This window comes from Bidens hawaiensis, unplaced genomic scaffold (assembly GCF_021521415.1).
Source record: "Bidens hawaiensis isolate Kalapana, Puna unplaced genomic scaffold, B.hawaiensis_p1.1 tig00003241_1, whole genome shotgun sequence".
Lineage (NCBI taxonomy): Eukaryota > Viridiplantae > Streptophyta > Magnoliopsida > Asterales > Asteraceae > Bidens > Bidens hawaiensis.
The window spans coordinates 1-17,606 of record NW_027491177.1 but is presented as its reverse complement, the minus strand read 5'-3'; the positions used below and the strand labels follow the sequence as shown (position 1 = coordinate 17,606).

The 17,606-nt window shown below is 35.8% G+C and overlaps 1 pseudogene; it reads left to right on the top strand.

Annotated features, from left to right (window-relative positions):
* The first annotated feature begins 12,471 nt into the window (after nucleotides 1–12,471).
* On the top strand, nucleotides 12,472–13,893 carry LOC143622674 (protein WHAT'S THIS FACTOR 9, mitochondrial-like; annotated as a pseudogene).
* The last annotated feature ends 3,713 nt before the right edge of the window (nucleotides 13,894–17,606 follow it).

Genomic DNA, 17,606 nt, shown 5'->3' with positions numbered 1-17,606 from the left:
TTTGGTCAGGGTGTGACAGATTGGTATCAGATCCGAAGGCTATAAGATAGGTGGGTAGATATAACGGCCTAGTAGAATGCTTATGGTCCATATACGTGATATGCCTTTATGTGTTTGCACCTTAAATTTTATTATTGATTGCAGTAGCTTAAATACTTATTTAATGATTTGAAGTTATTCTTGTACACAAAAGCACACACTTAATCCGAGGCTATGCCTCACTCTCAAATTTGTTTTCAAACTTAAAAACATATGGGAAATTCCTTAAGAAATCCCGCCTTTTCACTCCCCTCTCCTTGAGGAAGATTCGTGTGACGGATATGTAGTAACTGTAAGAGTGACACACTTGTTTACCGAACACTTGACACCAAGGCTTGCGAGCCTAAGGAAGTGCAATGCGCATAAATCTCAATCAACCGCGAGACCCGGTTGCCTTCCTGGAGTGTTTAGTAATGGTGTGGAACTTATTAAGCCAAAGCATATCACACCAAACGAAACCGAATCTACTACCCTCATTGTATCAAACATGGTCATGTGACGATCACACACCTAAATCAACGATGAGATTTTTGTTCAATTTTTTTTTCCATTTTGTTAAGAATGAATATTTTCTCAAATTATCAATTTCATCAATACTCTAAGTTAAGGTTATTAAAATAATAAATAAATAAATTATTTTGTATTCTCATGAATTTTCACAAAACTCGAAATTTCACAAGTTATACAATTTTTTTTCCAAAACATAATAAACTTTTCACGTGTCGTCATTGTAGCATGTCTTTTTCCCGCCTTATTAACCGTAACCGTCGCACCAGCAACTCAGGACGTAGCATGTCATCTCGCATCGCTAAGGGAATCATGGAAGCCCTCCCAACAATCATCTCTCAACTCCAAACTGTGAATGCCCCTACATCATCCACAACACCGAACCCAATTGCTTACCCCTCAAACAATTCAAGAGTGCCAACCCGCCTGAATACTTCGGTATCGACAGTGCTACCATTCTCCTCCAATAGTTCGAAGAAATGGAGAGCATATTCCTCCATTGTGAATGTCCCAAGGACAAGAAAACCACTTACGCCTCGAGCATGCTCAAGAAGAATGCCCTTAATTGGTGGAACGGTGAGAAGCGCACGCTTGGCGCTGAGGTTGCCATGGCCTTTCCATGGGATGACCTCAAGAAACTAATGCTCAAGAAGTTTTGCCCGAAACATGGCTTCGGAAGTTAGAAGAGGAATTTTGGAATTTGAAACAAGAAAGTGGCAATGATACCATCTACAGCGATCGTTTCCATGAACTGAGCCTTCTCATCCCTCACGTGGTCACTCCCCTTGAACGTGCAATCGACAAGTACATCTCGGGTTTGCCTATGCAAATCCAAGATTCCGTCATAATTCGTGACCCTGAAACCCTCCATGATGCCATAACCCTAGCCGGTACCCTCACCGAGAACCACGTTAAGGCCGGGACCTTGACGCGGAAAAATTTCAAGAAGCCCAATGATAAGTCTGCATCCGAGCCCACCAAAGAACCCAAGCTCGAATCTCCCAAACCCGAGTCTTCTAAGCCCGAATCCTTCAAGCACAACAACTCTCCTCATTACCACAACAATAAAAGAAAGTCCAATTCTCAAAACTATGTCTTGGCCCAATCGCAAGCCCAACCCACCAAGAAGCCCTACACAGGACCCCACCCATTATGTGATACGTGTAACTTTCACCATGCGCCTAACTCAAGTTTCGACAATGCACCCACTGCAATCATTTTGCCACCTCTTTACCACATGTCGTGAACGCAACCAACTCATGATGCAACCATTTACCTCACCTCTTACCCAACCCCAAACTTTACCTTATGCTCAACCGTTTACTCAAGCACCCTTAACTATTAGATCTTGTTACAATTGTGGAGACCCTAGCCATTTTCGCAATGCATGCCCAAGACTCGCACACATGAACCAAATTCAATCCCATCCTACCCAAACCGCTCAATATCAAGCTTACCAAGCCCAAGTAAATCAACATCAACCCATCCAAGCTCAACCTATTCAAGCAATTCAAGCCCAACCCATTCAACCAATTCAAGTCAACCAACCAACCTCAAGTGATCAAGCTACTCAAGGACACGTGTGTTACATCAACGGTTCCCAAGTCTAAGCCTACCCTTTATGAAGACATGCTACGCAAAAGACGTTTATTTTATTTAGTTCTTTTCATTTAAATCTAATGTATTAACTTCATTAAATCTCCAGTTTTATTATGAATGAGAATTATGGTTATTTATAATGGTATTCAATCTCTCATCTATTCATATCTTGTCGACTATTGCACTATTTATTGTTACACAATTTATTATCATGATTTAAGTGGTCTATGACTGGTTGTTTACCGGGACTATGTGAATGGCTATGCGCATGGTTATCTAATAGCACTTTATTTGTATAATGAACTACCTATGACCAATTCCTACAAACGTCTTGGAAATTGGGACTATGAACATGTGTTGTACATAGTTATCTAATAGGAGTCACATGTATAAATTTTATTTCGATATTTTAATACATGGCTACCCAAACCCTCCAAACTCACCACATTCTCATAGTACTCTTATCTCATCCCATCGACTTTATAATATTTGTTTCAAACCTTATCTATTATTGTATTCTTAAGTCATGTGATTCGTTTGTTGTGTGAACCTATTATTACGTGAAGTTGTCGTCTTCTCAAGTAGTTTCTCTACATCGTATGTGTAAGTTACTTATATAATTTCAAAATTTTCTTCTATCTACTTATTTTGTGGTTATTACTCTCGATGGTTAAATCCAACAATTTTGTCACTTTTTTTACTAGTTAATTGTATTCATCAATTTTCATTCAATTTTTAGTTCATTGCTCTTAATCAAATGATTTAAAAAGTTTTAGTTTACATTGTTTTCGAACCCACACAACGGGACAAACTATGTGCATCATGCGATGACCTAAATAATTATGAGTGCACGCATAATTATTGAATCTTCGCATGGAACTCATGGTGAATATGGTTGTGAGTCATAACTCGGAACCTAGGGTGATTTTGGATAACGGTACAAATATCGATGTGATAAGGGCATGGTGGATACGCCGCTGGTACATCCTATATATAAGTGTCCTCATCATGTCTTCTGTTTGTAGCGCTATTTGGGTCACCTAAAGATCTGTGTTATATATATACTAAAAAAAAGGTTCTCTTGACAATTAACTTCTTTCTTTATGTTATGTTTTTCTATAATTTCGGGACGAAATTTTCAAAAAGTTATGAATACTGTAACATTCGTCAATTTTCGGACCCAAAAACCCAACTCGTTTTAAAATTTTATTTATTTATTTATGTAATATTATTATTACCCGGACTATCGTTGTTCGTCATTAATTTATTAATCATTTTGATAGTTAATTATTACCCGACACTCGTTTTCTTGATTATGTTTATTAATTAAAACTTTATAAGTGTTTGATTAATACGAAAACTACCTATAACATTTGTTTTTGCCTCTTCTGTCTCCACACTCAAACATCAAGGACCAGATTGCAAAATTGTTTTCAACTTTCTTTCCCTCCTATCCTCCCTCCCCGTCGGCCGCCATACCCCCCCCCCTTCAATTTCGGACTGATTTGCGAGTAATTAATCTTGCCAAATCAATTGTTGACCAAAAACGCGTCACACCGACACCCTATACATGGTAAACGTTAACAGATTGACAGCTACTACGTTAATTATAATTGCGGCTGCCTTTGACTCTAAAACACTATATAAACTCATTTATAATTCAATTAAACTCGACCAAAGACACCTTACAACATCACGACACTAAACCATAACTCAATTACAACATACAAAGTCGTCCAGACCCAAATCGAGTTCAAGTTGAAGCCGCGAACCCTCGATCCCGTTCTCCCTTAATACGGCATCCAAATCGGTAATTGAAACATGTTTCTGGTTCGTCTTTGCACCTTGAACGTTTCCCCTAAGGTTAATCGGCCAATCGATTAACGAATTAGCCGATTGATCTTATTAGGGTTCTTGTTTGGAAACTGGTTCTGCTAACTGCTGCTTATTTCTTTTCTTGTTTGGTGTTTATAACAACTGAACTTTTAGATCAGTTGGCTTGCGTGTGTGTAGTGGTTGCAGCGCTGGAGGCGCGAGTTCGAATCCCCTCCAGCCCGTTTTTGGTCTTGTTTTTTTTTTTTGGAAATAAAGGAATTAATATTTTTAGTTATTTTATTTATTAGAAATACAATGTAATATATATATATATATATATATATATATATATAAGTTATTAAAAATTAATAAAGGTTATATAATAAATGTTTTAAAAGGTTTTGTTTATTTAAAATTCACAATTAAATTAGAAAATATACCTTATTATTGTTAAATAATTTTTGATTTGGTATTTTATAAACCAAAGGTAATTTTTATAAAGATTTATTAAATAGTTTGAGATCAAATATTCATAAACAATTATATTTTATACAATTCTAATTTATAAGAAGTCTTTTTAATAATAAAATAAATTAGTTTATACCCTTAAAACTCGTCCATAATTCATTTATTCATTTATCTATTCATTTATACGTTGTATTCCTCGTTATTACACTTGTTAGGATTGTCTTTGCTACGTAAGTGTGACGTCTCTTATATCTTAATTCTTATCGCGTACTTTCACTCTTGCTTAATCGCTAAGGTGAGTTTACATACCCCTTTTTCCATCTTTTATATTTTGGGGGTAGCATGTATACCATATTCAAGTTTACTTATGTTTTATTCCTACATTTATTCAAAACACAATTCAATATATGTTTATGTGTGATTATTGCATGCTCTATGATAAATGTTCTATGTGCTTAATTGTTTATTTTATGTTTGGTGGTTGGTATCTCATCCTCATCTATCCTCATCTAGTATGATCATACATTTACCCAAGTATTTTGATTTCGTATCAATAAGAACGGGTCCACATCTATTTAGTTGTTTACATTTTCATAAGAATTGTAATACTCATCATTTACATATGAATTGTTATTTATCTGTATATATATATATATATATATAAACTAAAACCAATGTATTCTCACCAACATTCGTGTTGACAAACTTTATTTTTATACATGCTTCAGGTACAAGTAATTTACATTGTTCAAGATTGAAGAAAATATTTTTAACTTAGGATATTATTCAAAATACAAAACATGATGTAATTGTTGTTTATTATTGAAATTGTGTACTTGTTTAATGTTAATGAAATTAAATAATTATTGTCGCTTTAATTAGTCTCTTTTGAGCTACTATCCAATCAATACGTTACGCCCCGACATGTTCCGCCTTTGGTCGGGGTGTGACACCCGGTGCCTCACTTTAACGTTGGATTTACTCATAAACGTAGTTCTAAATATTAGAGTTAAATAAACTTTCGCGGAATAATAATAATTGTCAACCATTCATTAAAAACATTCTTACTTTGTCTTTTAAAACATAATCATAAACGACGATACAAAAAATCATGACAAACCTTCAGATGCCAGCCTCTTCAATCTTCCATGTGTCCCGCTCAAACCAGCTGTCTCAGTCTGTTAACCTGCGTGCATACTAAAAGTCAGCTACGTTGAGTGAGTTCTAGTAAATCAGACGACATACAATACAACCACATACTTACATATGCACCCGAAGGTACATACCTCCATATTTACTTACGATGTAACATTCCCAAAATTTCGATCCAAATTTGACAACTTAGGAAAGTTGAGGGATCAAAAATAATCTCAAGATAAGTAATGGGAAAATATTAAATAAGGAATTATAAGAAAAATAAGGAAATAAAAATATTTCCTAAGTTAAGTATTCTTATATATGAAGGAAAATAATAAAGTGGAAGCATTCCACTTGGGTATAAATAAGGGAAATGGAATCCATCCCACATGGAAAGTGGTAAAGAAATAGAAGCTCTTTATAAGAGATAGAATTTCCATAGTTATATTCTTTTATGAATATCATGCACCAAGTGGTCCTAGCGGAGGGTGCGTAGCACCCAACGCGCACGCGCATGGGCTCGGGCTCGGGCGAGGACGAGGACGAAGGGCGTTGGGCGCAATGTGGCGCTTTGATGGCGCACTTCGCACACTCTCATCGCCGCTTTAAGAGCCGCCTTAGTATTTTTTGGACAACGAGAGTTAGATCCGAACATGACAAGTTTCTAAAGTTGAAGGACTGAAAATGAAAAATAATATACAGGAACCCATCGCGCTACGCGATGAGTCCAAGAAGACGGCCATCGCGTACCGCGATGGGCCGTGATGACGCACCACACACGTGTCACACTCTGGTGACACGTGGCAGCCAGGTATGACACGTGGCAGAAGTGTCAGACCACGTGGCGACACATGGCAGAAGTGTCAGGCCACGTGGCGACACGTGGTATGACCTCAGAAAAGTAACCATCGCGATACGCGACGGTGTTGAAAAAGGGGACCCATCGCGTACCGCGATGGGATCCAAAAACAGCTATAAATAGAAGGGGGTCACGGCTCATTTGCACACACACTCCCACACTCTCTCTCTAAGTTACTTTCTCTCTCTACCTCGGTTTGCGTGCCGAACAACGTTTTGCCTGCCACCGACCCGACAATCATCACCTCGTAATCCGTGCCAAATACCCGGTGTTTTCCTCGAAGTGCGTGCCACCCAAAAGTAACCCGGAATCCGCCTCGAAGTACGTGCATGACCCGGCGACACCTACACACTGCCTCGATTTGTGTGCCAAGAAAGGTGGATCAAGAACGCCTCGATAAACGTGCGTATAGAGTAGAAGTGCTGCCCGTATAAACTTAGGAATATCTAACTCTGAATACCCGTACGAGGTAAGGGGTTCTGCCTAAGTTATTATCTTATATTATAAATGGCTTAACACCATAGTTGAAGTTATAGCCAAACCTTGATTACAATTAAGTAGTATATAACTTTTTTTAAGCAAAAGTTGTAGTCAAAAATAGTATTTCTTTATGACTAAGAAATATAATACAAGAGGTTATAATTATGAAATTAATGTTTCTTCTTGAAGAAGAAACTCAGTATAGACGTTTCTTCCTGAAGAAGAAACGTAGCATATAAATGGTAAATAAAGAAGGGTACTAAAGGTCCAAATGTTTTATATAAAAAAATGATTTTATCAAGGTTAAATTTATACCAAAATAGACTAAAGGTCTAAAGCTAGATCGCTGATCTAGTTATTTATACAAAGGTTATTCTCGTACTATAGGTCCGAGGTAACAAAACAAGAAGACAAGAATCAGAAAACAGGAATCAGTATCAGAAACTGATTATAAACAGAAAAGGTGAATACGCCCCAAAACTTTTATACTGAGTCAGAATGTTTACATTGGATTTACGAATCCTTAAAACTTTATGTACAATAATAAGAAACGGACACTCTGATTAAGAGTATACATGTGTCTGGATCCAAACATACATGGTGACTCGGCATTTCCCCAAGGCCATGCATATCATCAACATGCCTCTGAAGGTCTACGGGACTGTTCAAAGAAATGATATTGTGTATATAATTAATTGTACATGGTACTTAGGGTAATTTGATCCCAATTTAGTTGGGTGCCTAATGAGTAGTCACAAAGGTATTATTGTTGGTTTCACAAAGGTATTAAAAAGATATTTTAGAGTCAGCGTTATTCACCAGCTTTGTGCTGACGTATTTTCCCACCCATGTTACAGGGAAACAAGAAAGGTTAGAACAGACAAGCAAGAAGGAATAGAAGATTGGAGTTATAGTCAATAGATGCTATCTGGTGGCTCAGATATTTTATCTAAAAATATTATAAAAGAGTTATGTTTTATAAAGAAATGTATTTGAAATATCAAGCGGGTATTTAAACCCGAGATTTTAATAAGTTTTCAATATAAATATTTTAAAGACTTCCGCTATAAACCGCAACTCTGATTTATTTACAAAACAGGTACCAACTTGTGGTCACACGCCTAGGCCCTGAGTCGGGGTGTGACACATACTTACATACACATATACTTTCATTCTTTCTTTCGTACTTACATACATACTTTCAATCATACATATACGTTTAAAGAGCATTTCACCCTATAACCTTCGCCGATATTATTAGGGTCGGTTCTCTACATTCGCCGACATTATTAGGGTCGGTTCCCTGCATTCACCGACATTATTAGGGTCGGTTCCCTGCATTCTCCGACATTATTAGGGTCGGTTCCCTACATTCGCCGACATTATTAGGGTCGGTTCCCTTCATTCGCCGATACTAATAGGGTCGTTCCCTACATTCGTATTATTATAACATACCTGTCCTTTACATACTTTCCTTGACAACATGTGCAATCTCCGAAGAGAGTTCACGTACCATCAACATATCATACATACATTATTTATACATCATATATATTCATACATACATCTTTCATACATCACACATATCAATCATACATTTAACTACCACTTGACGGCACATCCAATATCCGAAAATCGTTCACACACCGTCAAGCAATCATCATACATAAATCATACAAGGCATACACTTACCACCTAAGTGAAGTGTATTAACTATCACATCGAGTATGCACACAGCCCCGAAAATATAACAAGGAAGTGTGGCTAGAAACTCACCTCAATGCGGTTGCGTTCACCGTTTACGGTTATTCCCCTCTTTAGCTGTGCACGACTAACTGTATAACAATTATGCATATTAATTACTATCACTATCCATATCGTATTTCTAGTCCAATTATAACCCTCAACAAACGGGGGTCCGGGGGCAGCGCCCCTGGCAGCGGGGTCTAGGGCGGCAGCCCCTAGCAGGGTCCAAGAGGCAGAGCCCCTGGCTGGGGTCGAGCTGCCAGGTCAGCTTGGAAAAATATTATTTCTATTAACTGTCTTATCACATTTTCCATTAGCATTTTGAATCATTAATTAATTTGCTACTTAAAAGTTCAAGGGCTTCTTTGTAATTAAATCATTCTTTTTCTAAGTTTAGGGACCATTCTGTCCTTTTGTTAAACTTCTAGTTCGTTACATTGCTCATAACGAATTGGCTTATCTTAGCGAACTGGTCCTTGTAGCGAATTGAACCCTTTAACGAACTGGTTATTAAACGAACTGGACCTTATAAGGAACTGGTCCTTTGACAAATCAGTTCATGTAGCGAATCAGTCCATGTAACGAATTGGACTCTCAGATTCGTTTCTCCTTTAACGAATTACTATAACGAATCAAGGGTGATTCGTTATCTTTTCCCTTAACGAATTGAACACGAACTGAAGCTAGTTCGTTATGCTCCCATAGACGAATCAGCTAACGAATCACCTTTTAATTCGTTAAGTTCCCGTTAGCGAACTAGGGTTAGGTCAGAGAATGTCAGAAACATTCTCTGACATTCCCTTCCTTGTATTACCTTTTCTGACATTCCCTTCCTTGTATTACCTCGTTTTTCACCATTTTCGTCTCGTTCGATCCAGATTTGAGCTAGGGTGATCCCTAAGCTCATCTTAGGTTCGGTTTATACCCGATTCCATCCGAATCTCGTGACTTAAACGGTTTAACGGTGTCGGCTCGTCGTTTCGTGACCATAACTAACGGGTTTAACATCATACTATCATTACCTTAGGTTGGGATCGTTTCTTCTTCTATGTTCGGCTAGAGAGAGAGAGAGAGAGATTGACTAGAGAGAGAGAGCTTAAGTGTGTGTTTTGATGGTGTATGGAATATGTGTGAAATAAAATTAAATGGGTGATTAAAGGTATATATATTTATTGATCATGGGCTGAAGCCCATGGTCTTTCCTCCTTTCTTTCATAACCCAAGTCCATAACCCATATCCATTTACCCAACACTAGCCCGACTCATAATAACTCGTATTTTCATTTATTAACCGAAACTAGAAAAACGGGATGTTACAGAATATTAGCAAAATTTTAGGGATCACATTAATAATTCTGATTTAATTCATAATTGAAAGATTTGGTTGATTACTATCATATCCCTGTGTGTTATATTGCATCTAATGGTCTAGATTTCTTCTTACATTTTTTTAAAAAAAAAATACTTCTTATTATAACCTTGCTCTCTCTCTCTATACAATGTTGAAAAAATCGTTAGTCGCTAGTTGAGCGGCGGGGTAAGGACCAACGATTAATCAGGATTACTCGAGATTAATCAGATTGAATTTTTTATATATAATTTTCAGTTATATATATATATATTATAGATTTTTGTATGTAAATTTTTAGCTTCATCTATATATATAAATGTTTATATGTAATTTTTCTTAAGCATCCATGTTTAACCTAGCTTTTGTACAAGAACTAAAACGTGAAAAGCAAGAAAATAAAACAAATAAACACATTGGAGCATTTTTAGGCTTAAATTTAATAAAACTATATCTTTAAGGGAGAGAAATGTAACTTGATAAAAAAATTTAAACTAATAAGTAATTACCTAATAATCAGCCGTGCACATTATCGCGGCGGCAACTCAAACGATGAAATCATTGATGTCCATCACACATATATACCAGATCTTCATCACAAGTATTCTGGTATGTAATAAATTGGCCCGAATCGCCGGAAAATTACCATGAATCTGGCCGGAATTAAGGCCGATAAACATTTTGTTTGATTCATCTAACTATGATTCATGTTCGATTTCAGATACATGGGCATCTAACTATGCTTCAAGTGGAAACTTGACCGATATCTTTTCATTTGGGGTATAATATAATCACAGGAAATTGTGGATGCAAAGCGTTCTGACCCGCGTGTTTTGTCAGGTATACTAATTATTAGTTCATTAGTTGACTGCTTATTTCTTTGATAGTTTTTTCCATGTCGAATTAAAATCGGAAATACGTTGTTCAAAGAGGATAAAATATTCAAACTAAAAATACAAAAAAGTTGGAAAAATGGCCCGTGATTTTTACTGTGCTTTTGGCTCTCAAAATGGTTGAGCGGCCACTGGTGGTGTGAATATAGATCTTAGCTCATTTGGGTCTTTTGTGCTTTATTGCGTTGTATATTGTGTTCTTGAAAAGTTGAAATTTTGCTTTCTTTAATCTGCCACGGGATTACGTTTTTAATGATTCTCGGTCTGTTGCTCTATTTTGCTTTTATCTTCACTTTTCTGCAAACTTTTGATAAAAAAAAGACTAGCAGCAACCACATTAACATTGCAGATAAATTAAGAAACATGGAAAATTCCCTAGAAATCGTGAACAGTCAGTTTTATCTTGACATTCTTACTAATGTTTGAGCGCTCATTTTTACGGATTGTTTATGAGGTTTAGGAATTAGGATTAGTTCAATCAAGTAAATCAATTAGTGTGCTAATTTGTATTTATATACATACAAATCAACACTAATCCATTCACTTGGTTGAACTAATCTTAAAGCATTATCAGCAACCTGTAAATGTGAGTCCTTAAACATTGGTAAGCAACTAAGCATGCCAAAATAAGAGTAATGGTTCATGATTTCCTAAAGAACGACACAATAAACAACCACCATGATCTGCTAGTAATTTCTTTTTTTTTAACTTGATCTGCAATATTATTGATCTTGTTGTGAAGATAAAAGCAGCTTGACCAACAAATTGAAAATTGTTAACATAGATCCAATTGAATTGGGAGATCACAGAAGACGAAAATTCTTAGAGTCCCAATAACACAACATATAATTATTTAAACCATAAAACACAAAACATACAATGGAGCTAAGATTCTATAGTCAGCCTATCAGTGGCAACTCAGCTATATTGGGGCCTAAAGCAGAGTAAAAATCTGTCTTTTTCCATTGTTCTGCTATCAGAAGTATCATTACATGTAATTTTTAGTGTTTTTGAATCTTTTATTACCAACTATTACATATATTTATTTGAATATTAAATTAATTTAAAAGTATCAACCAGGGCCGTCTTTGAGGCATGGCAGGGTAGTCGACGGCCACATGCCCGACACCCCGCTAGGCCCGAAATATTTTTTTTTTCAAAAAAAAATTATATGTATTTTCATAAAAAAACATGTGTATAATCAATGTTTCAACACAATTACATAACCACTAGCTTGGTCTAATGGTAAATGGGTATGACATCTAACCAAAAGGTTGTGGGTTCTAGTCTTATTTGAAACAATTTTAAGCTTATTTTTATATAAAAGTTTTTTACACAACTTAAATCATAATCAAATAAGCCCATTTATAATTAAATTGTTTAAACCCAACAAAATGTTTTTTTTTACTTGAGGCCCAAAAAAAGTTCGCCTTTGGCCCAAAAAATTTTTTGTCTTTTCGGAGCCGGCCCTGGTATCAACTATTATAGGAAATGGTTCTACTTAGTTTTAACAACCCGCAAATGATCAAAGGAGATAAACATTGCTTTAATTTCAACATTGAATTGCATGAGTTTAGAAGATGCTCCGTTCGATTTTGGGCTGTCAATTTTCCAACAACCACCATCGCGGATTGTGGTTTAGACATATCCAAAGATGCAGTTTAGTTAATGTAAAACTAAAATGGGTAAAGGACAGAGTGCTAGATGGAGTTGTGACAGGCGAAAGAGAGCTCAGAGCCGCCTGGATTATCATGTCGATCATAGCAGCTAACCGTGATGGTTGCCTTCCAATCTACCGCCTCGCTGGCCGCCAGAGAGGCCAACTTGGTCTCCCCCATGACCTTAAAGTTTCAACCTTTATAAGAAAATACCCAAATATATTTGATGAGTTTCATGTTCCCCAGACAGTGGTGGCACTCTTGTCCCATGGTTTAGACTAACCCCGGATGCTATAAACGCTAAATCAAGAATATATTCAAGTTTTTCAAGAAAATCATAAAGATTTTTTTTATAGGGTTTGCAAGCTTCTTATGCTTACTAAAGGCATGATTCTTCCTATACAAACCATAGATCAGTTAAAATGGGATTTAGGCTTGCCTCATGATTATGTCAATTCTTTTATCCCAAATTACGAAGACATTTTCTCGTTAACTCGTCTGGCCGACGACCGTGCTGGTTTAAAGCTTCTATCTTGGCATAAAGAGCTTGCGGTCTCTCAACTTGAAACCGATGCAATTTCACAACAAATGGAAAAGGATGTCATAACGGGTCGGTTAAGTTTTCGTGTTGGATTTCCAAGGGGATATGGGTTAAAAAGGAAATCTCTCGAGTGGTTAAAAGAATGGCAAACACTCCCGTATACTTCACCGTACAACGGATTCAAGTCATTTGGATTCACGAACCGATGTTTCTGAAAAACGAATCGTGGGTATGTTTCACGAGCTATTGCATCTTACTATTCAAAAGAAAACCGAGCGACAAAATGTTAGTAATCTTAGAAAACCTTTAAAATCTTCCTCAAAAGTTCACTAAGGTGTTTGAGCGACATCCGGGTATTTTCTATATTTCCAAAAAGAACAACACGCAAACGGTTGTTCTTCGTGAATGCTATGATCGTGATCACCTTGTTCACAAACACCCGGTTTATGAAATTAGGAGTAAGTTTGCATGCTTGATGAAAGAAGGGTTTCTGGGTAGAAGTCGAGGGTTGTATAAGAAACGCACTGACGCGCAAATTCAGGTGAAAATGATGAATTATGTCATGTTTCTGAGGTTGAATCATGTGAAAATGAAGTTGAATCCGAAAGGGAATCTGAAGGTTATATGTTTTCTGAATATGAATCTGATGAAATTGATGAGACCACCTGTCTTTTCAAATTGTGTGAATAGCATTATGGTGCTTGTTGATGCTGTAACTTATGTTGAGGTGTTGAGTGAATTATATGATGCATAATGGTTGATCTTTGCATGCAACTATTAGGTGTTTAGAGCTTGTATGAGGTAGAAAATATAAATTGTCATTACATTTGTCATGCTAGAATCACATTTCATTCCATTATGTTGTATCTCCTCCCATAACTCATATTAACTATATTAACTTATATTTTAGTGTCAGATTAATTTTGCTTTTACAATTACTGAATTGCCCCATGATCGAGAAAAGATATTGAAATTGGTTAATTATCATATTATTTATTTATGGTATATTGGGTTTTATTAGTTCCAATTATTGTCTTTTGGTCACTGTCGATCTTAACTAACGAATTGACGGTCCCATTTTTTAACGTATTTGTTTCTAACGATTTGCGACTAACAGAATCCTAATGTCGTTAGTTACAGTTCGCTAGAAAAATGTTTTTGCATGAAAAAGTCACATTTTTTGCTGGAAATAATTATTGGTCATGATTTTGGTTTATATATAAGTATATAACTAGCAAAAGTGCCCGCCGCGGCTTCACACAAGTTATCCTTTCATTTTCGTTTATAGTGTTTGATGTGGCGTAAAAATGAATTATGAGTGTGAGAGGCACTTGTTATAGCAAAACTTATATTCGATGTAAAATACGATACACAAAATATAAGATTATCATAAAAAAAATTAAACAGAATTACGTATTTTAAGTTAACGAATGTGATTGAACCCGGTCCCTTAGAAGCTTCGCCCTTTATAAGAATTAGACAATTCATACACCACATTTGGAAAATGATCACTTTCTTATTATCTCAATGTATTTTCACCAAATAAACATTAAATGGTTAAATCAAAACACAACGCAAACATGACACAATTTGTAATGAGTGATTTATTCAGTTTCTTTCTTTCTTTTTTTTGTTTAACAAAATTTAGAAAAATATTAAAGAGAATGAAACAAAATAGTAACATTTCTTGTAATTTTAAAAATTAGCCACATTTTCAAGCATGGCCTTATAGAAAGCCAATGGAACTTGGTTAACCATCCTTATCTGCATTCTTAAAATATCATATCGTAGTTAATCATTACCATAAATCCAAATCATAAACATAAATATAAATATAAAAATACCCCATCTCTAAAAATGCATATGTGAACCGGAGGCGGTTCGTTTTTTGGAGCGAGTGCAGAAGGTGGTCCACAGTGACTCGCAGAGCCCGATGAACCAAGGATTTATATTTAGTAGAATAGGCTTTGCGATTCAAAAGGGGATAGCGGCGCAGCTTGTTACTCGCCTTACCTATTATCCAGATGTAATTTGGTTTGTGTTAAATGTTAATTAAGGTTTTAAACCAAATTATTAAAAAAAAATAACCGGAATGAAAATGGACTACTCATCGAGGCGGTTAGTTGGAGTATGGGTGCCGTAATCAGGAGTCCTTTTAATGGCAGCTCTTCAACTCAGAGAAACTAAACCATCTAGGGAATAACTTCAAGAACCAATAGAAAAAAATGAAGAAGATGAAAGCTAAATTTTTAAAAAGAGTAAAATGTCAAAATCGTCCCTGAGGTTTGGTTATTTTTGTGATTTTCGTCCAAATAGTTTATTTTGTGCAACTAGACCTTTGAGGTTTCTCATTTTTTGCCAATGTCGTCCAAATCGTTAACTTTGTTAATTCTCATCGTTAGTTTAGGGCAAAACTGTTTTTTATCTATTTGTAATTTTTATTATCTTATGTTCTATTATTATAATTACTAGTATTTGTACATGCGTGCTGCCGCATATCACATTTTCGACAACCGAACAAAGCAAAGTGTTGGAGACAATCAATTCTAGAAGTAGTTCCAAAGAGATGAGACTTATGAAATCAATGTCCACAAAATCTTCATGTGGAGCAACAACAATTTTTTCGTGTATGTTAATAACAAAATTAACAAAAAACGGATTTAAACATAATCTGCATATTAAAGGAAACTAACATGTTTGTGTCTCTCACTAAAATAAGGATTCACAGCTTCAATGAGACCAACACCATGATCCATATGATCTAAACAAAAAGTAGTAAGTAATTAAAAAATAACATAAATTGTGTCAGTGGCTTATGATGTCAAGTATGAGTTCCATGACAATCAGGTGGTCAACGTTCAACAGGTTGCCTACTCAATGCTATGAAAATAAATGGCGATAAAATAAGAATAATTTAAAAAAACATATTTTAAATTTGTTAAATAATACAATAATGTATTTTGTTAAAGAATAAAGACTTCATAATCTCTTCCCCTTTTAATTTAAATAATGAGTCGTTTAACGTTAAAAAGACGCTACTTTGAATAACAATTTGTTAAAAAAAACTTGATGATAATAAAAAAAATTCAAGTGCATTCAAGGAGTGAAAACCAAAACCAAACTTCTTGCAATTCACCTTGTCATGGAATTATAAAATTACTTTAGTATCCATCACTCCTCCTTTATATATATAATATAGGGATTACTTCATAAAATAGTAATCAATATTAAAAATTGTTCCAATCAGGTCACTTATAAAAACTTTTGTTCCAATCAGGTCATTAAACTTTTATTTTTTGTTTCAATTCTATATATTTTACATGGATAGCAGGTAATTTAAGTTTTTTTTAGATTTTTCAATGTTTTTACTTTGCATAATAACTTTTAAAGGTTACGAAAATTAGCAAAATGCGAAATATAATTTCAAAATTCTGAAAATTTGCAAAAAAAAAGTTTGAAAATTGCAATAAATTACAAAAATTGTAAAAAAAAATTAAAATTTTTCAAAACGGGTCGGAACGGGTTAGGATCAACAGATTCGGGTTAGAACATGTCAAGGTCGGGAACGGGTCAAACGGGTTTCGGGTCAGTTTTTTTTTAACCAACGAATCAACGCGTTTTCAACACGTTAAAGCTCGTTTTAACAGCAAAAGCTTGTTTCGGTTCGTTTTAGCACTTAACAGCTCGTTTAAGCGACTTTTCAGCTTGTTTTAACACCCTAACAGCTCGTTTAAAGCGATTTTTCAGCTCGTTTCAGCACTTAACAGCTCGTTTAAGCGATTTTTCGGCACCTAACAGCTCGTTTAAGCGATTTTCTCAGCTCGTTCCACAGCACCTAACAGCTCGTTTAAAAGCGATTTTTCAAGTCGTTTCAGCACCCTAACAGCTCGTTTAAAGCAATTTTTCAGGTCGTTTCATCAGCACCTAACAGCTCGTTTAAAGCGATTTTTCAGCTCGTTTCAGCACCTAACAGCTTGTTTAAAGCGACTTTTCAGCTCGTTTCAGCACCTAACAGATCGTTTAAGCGACTTTCCAGCTCGTTCATCAGCAACTAACAGCTCGTTTAAAGCGATTTTTCCAGGTCATTTCAGCACCTAACAACTCGTTTAAGCGATTTTTCAGGTCATTTCAGCACCTAACAGCTCGTTAAAGGGATTTTTCAGTTCGTTTCAGCACCTAACAATGATTTAGAAACGGGCTTCGAGCCGGAACGAACTGAAAACTCGCTTAAACGAGTTGTTAGGTGCTGAAACGAACTGAAAAATCGCTTTAAACGAGCTGTTAGGTGCTGAAACGAGCTGAAAATCGCTTAAACGAGATGTTGGGGTGCTGAAATGAGCTGAAAAATCGCTTACACACCAGCTGTTAGGTGCTGAAACGAGCTGAAAAACTCGCTTAAACGAGCTGTCAGGTGCTGAAACGAGCTGAAAACTCGCTTAAACGAGCTGTTGGGTGCTAAAACGAGCTGTTAGGTGTTGAAACGAACTGAAAAATCGATTAAACGAGCTGTTAGGTG